General features: G+C 41.5%; 1 protein-coding gene across 1 annotated transcript in view; it reads left to right on the forward strand.

Annotated features, from left to right (window-relative positions):
• The first annotated feature begins 6 nt into the window (after positions 1–6).
• BASP1 (brain abundant membrane attached signal protein 1) overlaps positions 7–10625 on the forward strand; it is a 50629-nt gene continuing 40010 nt past the window's right edge. Inside the window, exon 1 of the mRNA XM_011356436.2 lies at positions 7–139. The gene's annotated coding sequence lies outside the window, so the exon portion shown is untranslated. The remainder of the gene's footprint in view (positions 140–10625) is intronic.

The raw sequence follows: 10625 nt of genomic DNA on the forward strand, positions 1-10625 counted from the left end.
TCGCTCCTCGCTCCGGGCTCCGCCGTCGAGCCGGAGAGAGCCTCGGTCAGCGGCCAGACACCAGGCCGGACGACGCCAGCGACCCGGGCCCCTCGGCGACACCGCGGTCACCCAGGGGCGGCGCAGGCACCCAGAGCCGGTAAGAAGGCGCGGAGCAGCGGCGCCGGCAGCCCCGGGGGCCTCGGTTCACCCGCTGAACAGCGCCCCGCTCCCCAGGCCCTTCCTTCTCTCTGCGCGGCAGCCCGGTGGGGGTGGGCGGGTGGCGGTGCGGGGCCCGATTAGACGGCGCAGGGCGTGGGGTCCCTCCACGAGGGCTCCATGGCACTTCGGGGATCTGGGGTGATGGGGGGCCCCCGAGGTGGGTGGCTTCAGCTACTCGCAGGGTGGGAAGGATCGAGGGGCGTCAGTCTGATAAACCGAGTTTTTTGGGGGGTGGTTGAGGAAATTGCTGAAGGAGAAACCCTTGAAGCGCACTGAGTCCCGAAGAGACAGTTTCGTGGGGCCCAAGGGAGTGTTACCTGTCATCGGGACCTTCCTCTGCCGGCAAGAAGGCGCTGGGTGCGAGGGCGCAGCAGCCAAAGATGGAGGGTGAGGGTGGGGTGGGGCGGGAGTAAGGGGAGAGGGAACATGGGGAATCTGGTCTGATCAGAGGAAGGAGGTGGCCTTTTGGTTTAGCAAATGTGTTTCCTTGGCTCGTGGGACTCTTGGCTCGGGGTGGCCAAGGAATGCGAGGTTCACACGACAACGTGCCTCCAGAAGCACATCTGATCTGAGCTGATCCACAGCCTCAGCCTCGGACGTGGCTGAATCGCCTTCCCATTTACCCGTGGGCCACCTCTGAGCATTTTATTTTTTGGAGTCTTCGGTTCAGAGGATGCACTAGGAGCCTCCAACCGCGGCCCCCGCCCGGAGGGTGTGAGCTTGAACGTGACAGCGCGCGGCCCCTGACGGCCCAGCCCTTCTGTGATTTGGTTGGGGTTTAGCAGGTTTTGCCTTAAGCACTAACTCTGAAACCCGACGCTCGGTTCCAGTCCCCCCACTCCACCGCCCCAGCCCCGAAATGTAAATTTCAGAATCCCTGGATCCTATCATACACACAATGCGCGGCCGCAAACCGCATTCTTTTCATGAATATTCATCGAACGCCTGGCTGGGCTCCTTATCAGCTTTCCCGGAGATATTTCCGCCTTGAAAAGAACTCCGTGGACAGCCTGTGCTTGTGTAATTTTCACCCCGCCGAAATTAGCACGGCGCACACGGGTCCCTTTTTTAGTACCTTGAGCAGGGTTGACACACCTCGGTCTCCTGCGAGGCCAGTAGCACATGTATGGCGGGTTAAAATCAAACACTAGCTTCGAGGTGGTCTTCCTACTGTAGGGGTGTGGACCAGCACCCCCCTTTCCTCCCCCCCTGGGATTACAGCCAAGGCTAACAGATCCCCAGTACTGCGGGCAAAATGAATGAATCAGGACTGTAATTACCTATTCCTTTGTCTTGGCCTCGCGCATGCGCCGCAGAGCAGGGTGTGGAGGGCCCGGGCAGCCGGGTCTGATCTCTCTCCATCACCCACCCACCCACCCACCCACTCCTTTCCAAGGCCGAGGAACAAAGGCGTTTGCCCTAAATGTTGCGTGAAACCCTTGGGCGCAAATGACAGTTCCCTCCACTGCCCCCCCAACCACCCTCCGCCGTGTGTATGTTTCTTATTTATCAAGATGTCTCTCATCTTTTGCTTTCTTAGTGATTTCAATTGACAAAATAAGATTAGCTTTTACAATGAGAGAAAATTGTAAATTAAATATTACTGAACTGAACACTGTTATTTTCCTTTCTACTACTGTCCATTGTTCTTTTCCCTCTAACATATCGTACTGCAGTGATGGTAACCCTTAATTTTCATCTGTTAATTGTTCAACAGATTTTAGCTGTTGATCATTTGATTAAGGGACATAGGTCTCAAAACAGAGTATTGCCTTTAGTGTCACCACTTGGGAAAAAATTGAGACATCTTGGCGTTTATAGGAACAAGATGGCCTACAGAACCCAGAGCAGAGAAAATGGTTACGTTGTCAGGATCCTAACTCATTTTTCTCTCGATTCCTACCTCATTGTTTCATTAGGAATCCCAGCCAATTCCATGGAAATGGAAATCCACTCATGGGGGAGGAAGAAGGCAGTCTGGGGTTCCTGGGGGTGAATACGGTTAAGTTCATGACGCTTCCCTTTTGTGTGTGTGTGTGTGTGTGTGTGTGTGTGTGTGTGTGTGTGTGTGTGTGTACATATATATATATAAATACATTTATATACATATGTACATATAAATACGTTTATATACATGTGTATATAAAAATACATTTATATACATATATAATACATTTATCTTGGATGGCTGATTTTCTTTCCAATAATGTATTACCCAGGTTATGGCTTTTTAGATTTCTTTTTGGGCTACTTTGTTTTACCATCCAAAAAGGAGACGCTATCCATACAAAATAAGAGCTAAATATAATGTTTTTATAATGGTACATATATTTAAAATAATTTTATGCTTAAGTATTCTCAGTACACCCCAGTAGGACAACACGTGGCAGGAAAATGGAAATCATCTCTTTTGTTCCTTTTAATAAAAACGTGAACTTTTTACATCAAGTCATTTGATTAAGGGACATTGATGGGGTAGCTGCCTGTTACCCTCTCTTATTCCTTAGCATTGAGTGATTTATCATGGTTTAGGGGGCTATATGTAGTTTTTTCCTGTTTTCTTTTCCTGTAGGTTGTGTTTTTGAGGGAGAGCTGAGTTGGAATATAGACCAAATTCAATAACAAATATATACCAATTTACCCGAAATTCAATGAGTCTCAGGTTTTTGAGCAAGATAATTTTTAAATGGAATTTTAAAAAAAAGGTGTTACCTTATTTTTTTAGCTAGCTAGTTTTTTGCCAAGCTTTAGCAGGTGGAGAAAGGGAGCTAACTGGGCCTTTTGAAAAAAATGCACCAATAGAGACTATGTGGACAGTGGCATTTTTGTCCTTAACTGGTGCTCACGCTTTCACTGTGGCATGTGTAAGAGGACCCTGTCTCCCCCGCCCCAGATCACTCTAATTAAAACATCCAATGGAAGAGCTCAGGTCAAAGGGCTTTGGTGCCCCATCCTCAGAAGCGTCTTTAGTCTTTATAATCTTCCTGGATTTACTAGAACAAACCATGTTATAGTGTAGGATGTGATTTGTTGTTTCTCTGTGTGTGTGTGTGTGTGTGTGTGTGTGTGTGTGTTTCACATTAAGAACAATTTTAAATCATTTTCAGTCCATGGTCAAAATAAGTGGAATATGAAAAACTTAAACATTTGGAGAAGATTCGATCTCTGCGAAATAGATGTCTTTGTTTTTCATTTTAGTTTTATAAAAAAATTATAAAACCCAAAACCATTTTTAAAGCAATTAGGATGCTGTGTGTGTATGTGTGTGCGTATGTATACACATGCTATAAAATAAAACCTTATTAATGATATGAAAGTAAACTAGTTTTTATAGAATATTTTATAGTGCTTCATATTGGTCTTTGAAAAATAATAAATTTTAAATCTGTATGTAAAAGGGAGAGAGCCTAGCTAGTCTGCTAAGAAGCTCATTTTCAATTTCTACCAGTATACCCCTAAAACAAATGGGTTGCATTGAACATCTTAAGATGTTCATTTATAGGCTTAAAAACTCACATTAAGTACTACTGAACTTTAAAAGCTGTAATAACAATGCTTTCTAAATAAAGGATTTATAAAATGGTTTTGTCTTATTTTTGTGATATCTTATAAATTCTTGTTTTAAAAAATATCCAGAAAAAAAAAATAGCCTGTCAACCATTATTTGTCAAAAGCTATTGCTTCTGGTGTCTGATTGTGTACAAAGAAATGTTTTGGTTTGCTTAGGCTTTTGTTTTATATGTCGTTTTTTACCTACTCATTTTATACCTTTTTAATCAAAAGATTAACATCTTGGTGATTGTCTTAGCTGGTAAACTAAAAACCAGGTAACTGCTGAGGAAAAACTCTGCGTACGTAGACAAGTTGAAGTTCTTGGGGAAATTGTGTGGAATCTTCATTTTATCAAGTTTTCTCAACTCGCTGAATCCTTTCCATTTATTCTTAAGACTTAGCAGTAACCCGATGCAACATGAACTTTACTCTTTGGCTTAATTATGGTGAATACATATCAGGAAATTACTTTGAGGTTGGAATAGTCAGAATTTTTTTTAAGGGTACACTTGGTGTGTTTTGGGGAGATTTTTTTGGGAGGGTTTCCTGGAGTGTAGTGGAGAGAAACTGGACTTGGAAAGTCTTTAGGCCCTGGCTCAGCTGCTTTGCACACATTATTTCAAACCTCTCTGGATTTTACTTTCTTCAGTTGTAAAACTGGGATAATTATTCCTGTTTTCAGGACATAATAAGGATCACACGTGTAAAAAGTGCATAAATACTATGGCTGGCTCTTAGGGCCTCCTGGACCTCTCTGTCTGTATTTCAACGCATTCTCTGTGATTGACACCAGTAACTAATTTCTATATATTGAGCTGTGTTTTTGTTCCATGCTGATAAATCAAGACCTGAGGGCTCTGGGTGTGTGCAGTTGAATGAAAGCTATTTCATTCTCAAAGATGCTCAAATATCCCAATTCCTAACAGATATACCTATTTGAAATTCTGAGACACTGTATGGGAATTTGCCCAAAAGTGGGTTGAGCGAAGTCAGGATGGCCACCCTCATGGCAATCTCCATGGTTGCTTATGTAATGCAAGAGATGGCATTTAAGTTCTTTGAGAAAATACTGGGCTAGTCTTAGAATCACGGAAGTTCCCAGTCTGCCAAAGGAAGGTTTTTGTTAAATGTCATTTCCTCCACAGCTATTAAGACAGACATCTAGGTAAGTGTCACGTGAGAAAAACTGTCCAGTGAACCTTATCAAGAGTAATAGACAGCCATACAGAGCCAACTTCTTACCAGCATAGAGTTAAACTCTAATTTTGAGAGGACAAAAGGCTAAGAAGCATTGTGATTAAACGGCATTCTGTTTTTCCCTCTGGAAGTCTGAAATGGGGTGCCCGGAGAATCTCAGAGTTTTTCCTTCTGCACCCTAAGGATTTAAATAACTTTAAAAAAATCAGGCTTTCCACAGGCAGAGTTTTTGAAGAAACAGCAGGAAAAGAGATTTCTTGACTAGCCAAGTTCATCAGAGAGGGGAGGTTGCCACTGAGCAGGCTTCAAAGTCTGGGAATAAATTCCTGAAAGCTTTAGAGATTGAGAAACAGACCATCTGCAAGCACAAGACGGGCCCAGGGCATCAGGAAGCATTTCAAGATAATATAGGAAAATGGCCTTCAGTGGTGAAGGCCTAGCATTTATACATTATTCCCCCCTTATCACTTAAACATTTTATGAACTTGATTTTGAATTGATTTGTTGTAGTGGTTGTTCATTTGGATGAGGAGGAAGGGCTGGGCTTTGCTGGTTTGTTTTTGGGGACTTCTCTCTGAAATGTGTATTTCAGTCACTGTTTGTACATTGTGTGGGGAGCGTGATACTTAGCGTGGTTCAGAGGTCTAGGTGTGGTGGGGTTGGTCTCTGGAGCCAAATTCACTGGATTAAGGATCTCGTCTCTGCCATTTTCTAGCAGTGTGGATTTTGGGAAATTGCTTAGCTTCTCTGTGCCTCAATCCCCATCTGTAAAATGGAGGTTACAATATAGAGTTACGGTAAGGAGTAAATGACATCCTCCAACACTTAGGACAATGCCTCACACGTATTCTGGGCATTTTTATTCAGCATATTCACCGTAAAGTTGTGAGGGGATCGGCTTTTTTTACTTCATCTTCTACATCTATAGCTGTTCATATGTTTGTTTCAGAGAGGTCGAATTGCCAGGCGAGCCATGGTGGTTGGTACCTTGAAGAGAGTTTGGTAGGACATTGAAGTCTGTGGTTTAGAAAAATGGTCCAGGTGTAGCTATGGTATTTTGAGTGTGTCGCCAGGACACTTGTCCTGGTTTCAAAAGTCTAAAGTGGGTAGGTTGGTAGAACCCCAGCCGCCATACTGAATTGGTATTAAAATGAAAAAAAAAGAAAAAAGAAAAGAAAAGCAAAAGTCCTTAGAACTTGAAAGACCTTCAGAGAAAGGCCCAATGTATGACCTTGAGGACATATTTGGCTTTCTGGTGTCCTGAATCAAATGCATCATTAGCATTCGAAAGGAATATCTTAGTCATTAGTACCAAGATTGATATAAACCAATTTGATACTTAAAATTCCACGTTGGCATATGGTATACCCTTTCTCTTTTTTATATCCCACCAACCCCATTCCAGGAATAAAACTGTAACTTGTATTATTGCAGGAATGTAAAGATGTTGTCACCTGTTGACAAAACCTTTGGAAGTAGTTATCAACATGGAGACCTTACCCATTGTGACCTCTTAAAAATAAAAAGGAAGTTCTTTGGAATTTCAGATATTTGGGATTGGTTCATACTCCAATCATTTCTAGCCTTTCTGGCATTTAACTCCGGGATATGCCCAAGTGATCTGTTTTTGACCTTCTAGACACTGGGTTTTGCTACTGAAGAAAGGTAAAGTCATTCTCATTTTGGTTAAATCGTTTTTTAAACAATTTCTTTAAACATGTTTTGGATCTTACAGATTCAGGAGGGAAACTATTTATCTGTCAGGTATTCATTGTAGGAAAGGAGTTTTGGATATGGTAGTTGTACCTTTTAAAATGTTTTCTCCATCATAGGATTTTTTTTTTTTTTTAATCTGGAGAAGTTAGAATGAAACTAGACATTTGTCGACTGTTTATTGCATATCATATGCTCTAATTAAACTTTATCCCCTCAAACAAATTGTAAGCTGCATTTTACCTGTGAACAAATGAAAAAAACTGAGGGTTAACTAATATACATAAGGTTCTAGAGCTAATAGAAAGTGATAGAATTCAAATTCACATCTGGCGGCCCTGTTCTCCACAATGCTACACTAAACATCTCATAAGCTTTGGCCATTCTATCTTATACAGTATGGATAAAATAGATAACCTTCTAACATGTTAACATTTTCATGCTCATTTAGAGAGAGTTGTACTTAGCTCTTCAAAGAAAAAGTGACCCTATAGATTAGAAGTGCTTTTTGGCATAGTGAACATGGGCTGATATCTTTAACTCGTACCTTTTCCAGTATAATGATGATGGCAGCTCTTAATAGGGACTGTGGATGAATAGGACAGATTTGGTTGGTCTCCTTCACTTGCCTCATTACACTTCACAGGTGGAGGTAATCACTCGAATACCTTACCTGTAACTGCTTCGGAAATACGAATCAAGACACTAGTCAACCCTCTTCCAGCTATGGAGTTAGGGTTGTCTGATTAGCAATAAACCAAGTCCTGAATTTGTTAACTGGTTTTCATCCTGCCCTCATGCAGGTTTCATTTGAAGAAACTCCGCGGCTTCTTTAAATATTGTCCTAACTACAACCGGAGTCCTTTGTAAGTACTTGTGTTATCATAACACACGCTTTGAAAGCTCATGACGAAAACGCGTTAATTTTGGAACTCAAAAGGATCTTAGAAAAGTCAATGGCTTATTCAGGGTCCCATGAGGTGCTTCGTGGCTGAGTGAAAACCCAGGTTATTTCCCAGTAAAGCATCACTCCATGGCCCCTCCCTTCGGTCTAATTGAGTCAAACCCTTACTGTTTGCAACTTGCAAAAACCCTACCATTTTTTTTTGAAAATCGAATCTGATGCTACATATCCCTCTCCTCGTTGTCCTCTGTCCCCTCTTGTACCCTTTGTCACCTGCTGCCGTTTTATCTTTGTGCCATCTTTTCCACTCGACATAACTCTGCTTCTTACGTGACAGGCACATGATTTCCTTCAGATGCCAAAGAATTTATGGTATGAGTTAAAATACCTTTGCTCATAACACTAAAATTTTAGTGTCATATCGTTGTTTTCTTCCTAAAATGAACAATGGTGAGAGTTTGGGGGGCCGTGGATGGAGGGGACACACTTGAAAAGAAAGCCAGTTGGGTTTTAGACTAATTCGGGGCTATAGAGCAAGTGGCAAGAGGCAGGCATTGTGCCCTAGCAAAGCTCAGGACACTCTTGGAAAATCCTGCAGGCAGTGTCGTAGGGAGATGGTGGATGGACACAAGCTTTCGGGCCAGTTTACTAGTGTTACCTGGCTGTTGGTTTGAGAGCTGTATAAAACATGAAGTTTAATCTTTTTTCTTTAGAATTATCATGTATAGTATTTGGGCTGATGTAGAGGATTTAAAAGAGCTCTAAGTTTCTGAAGTAGTCATTAAAATATGGAACTTAGGTACAAGTTGTTAAAACACTTTGCAATGCTTAATATTCAGATGTTTGAAACTGATATTTACCAATTTTAATTGTTTACATTTGTATTTGATGAAACTTAGTTTTAGATAAGACACAATTTTAATTTTGTATTTAAAATGATCTATTTAGACATTTAAATAAGTGGAGAATAAGCTTTGGTGAATTTATGTTTTTTTGTAGGGAAACCTGAAATAAATAAGTGACTTCACAGTTTTAACAATACTTTTAATTATTATAATTTTACAGGTTTAGAAAAAGGACGTATTCCTAAAATAAGCCCAAATTATAACTTTTTTAAAGTTTCTGAAGAGATAGATGTAGAGAATAGTTTTTTTTCTGGTTGAGCATTCTAAATTACAAGTTTTCTGGATCACTAGGCAAAATGATTTTGTAAAGACCCACATCATTTACCTGTTGACAGCCATTCAAAACAGCATTGCCACCTAGGCTGGTATAAAAGCCAAGTTAAATAGTAAAAAGATCTAACTGGAGAAATAGTATATCAGAAGGGAAAACAGCAACCATTTAGTAAGTATGAGACAATCCCCATTTCTTCAGGATTTATAGAGGAAAGTTCTCAGAATTGTTGGGTCTTTGCAGAATACTGTTTTAAGCTCCCCTGAGCTTGTCTTGGAAACTGTAAGGGCTGTAGGAATATGTGTCTTTAACCTTTACAAATGTTCCCAGCTGTTTCAATAGAGGATAAACAGCTTCTACATTTGCCTTAGGCATATTTAAGATGATCAAAAAAAAGAAAATCTAGAGATAACAGTGATTTATGAAATGCATTGTTATGGTAAAACAAGGTGTTCTGGAATTTTCTCTGAATGACTCACTTTCTTAAGGAGAAAAAAAAAATCTCAGTTAACAATTAGTGGTGACAAGTAGTTCCTGGGTCTTCTTGTGATCACGCAACCTTGGTTGCCACCCTGTTGACAGGGGGTGTATTGTGTCATGAGCATTTCCCCAGCAGCCCTGGCGGTCTTTTATTGAGGCCTCGAGCTTTGAATTCCTAGGGCTCACCCAACTGGACTTTACAGACATGGTTCTAGAACTTTCAGCGTGTGGTTTTCAGACAAATAGCAACAAGCGTTTGTCCCGATGTTCCCCAGAAGGTCTGTAAGACAAGACTGATAATGATTGCCCACAGCTGTGTTTCTTCGTGCAACTCACGTCTGGATGTTATTCTTCTCCTGCATCTTAGACCAACGGTTGACTGATGAAAAGTCCCACTGGTGAGACAGACAAAAACATTAATAGTTCACTCTAGTCCTTCTACCCTTTGTATTCAGACTGGTTTTATTTCCACCGTCCAGAGAGCTTAGCTCAGACTTCGGCTGTACTGAAGATTCCTGGGTGGGTGGTCATCCCGGGAGACCTCGGCAGGCCACAATACAGAGAGAAGTAACCACACAATGGAGTGATAACACATGGTTTCACTAAGGTAAGAGTTGTAGTTTTAAATGCAATATAGTCACAAAGGGAAAGGGATTACTCCGAATACAGAGAATGTAACAAAAACGTGAAATTAACAACGACAAAAAAACAATTTAAATGTCAGCAGTCTTCACATCTCTCTCTCCCCATCACCCAAACAGCCAGTGTTTATATTGACGCTTCCTGCTTAAAAAAAGTCCCTCTTGCCCTTTAAACTTTAATGCTGTCATCGGTAACACAGTTTTTGGATGGTATCCTTGCTTCCAGCAACAAATATTACAGTGTTAAGGGAAGAAGAAGGGGTGGTTGGCGGGAGGATTTGGTAAACGAGGACAAGTGTGCTCGTGCTACCGACCCCTTCACTTGCCTTCTTTAGAACAAGGCATCAGGGGCTCGTTTCTTGTATTGATCCCACTGGCTCGACACACGGCCAGAAGAAGACCAAGGACCCTTCATCATCTCTGTAGTGAGATAGTCTAGAATCTCAGAGACAGGGCATAGAAGTCCAGAATGGTGTCATACTGTAAAAAATGTTACCGCTACTTCTAAGAGGAGTGGGGGGGAAAAAAAAACCAAAAAAAAAAAAAACCCAAGCCAGTTTTGAGTTGAACCTGATTCCTTTTGGAAGAGGATGTAAACTGGGGAAGAGAGATCTGAAAACCAAAACAAAACCCAAACTCTTGGGGTGTTTAGATAGTTGTTAACATTAGTAGCATGCAGGGTGGCCAACCTGCAGGCCCTTGATTATTTGCATATTTTACCTGATAGAGAATATACGTCACTGCTAGAACAGGTGTTTTAG

The sequence above is a fragment of the Pteropus vampyrus genome, unplaced genomic scaffold (assembly GCF_000151845.1).
Source record: "Pteropus vampyrus isolate Shadow unplaced genomic scaffold, Pvam_2.0 Scaffold27, whole genome shotgun sequence".
Classification (NCBI taxonomy): Eukaryota; Metazoa; Chordata; class Mammalia; order Chiroptera; family Pteropodidae; genus Pteropus; species Pteropus vampyrus.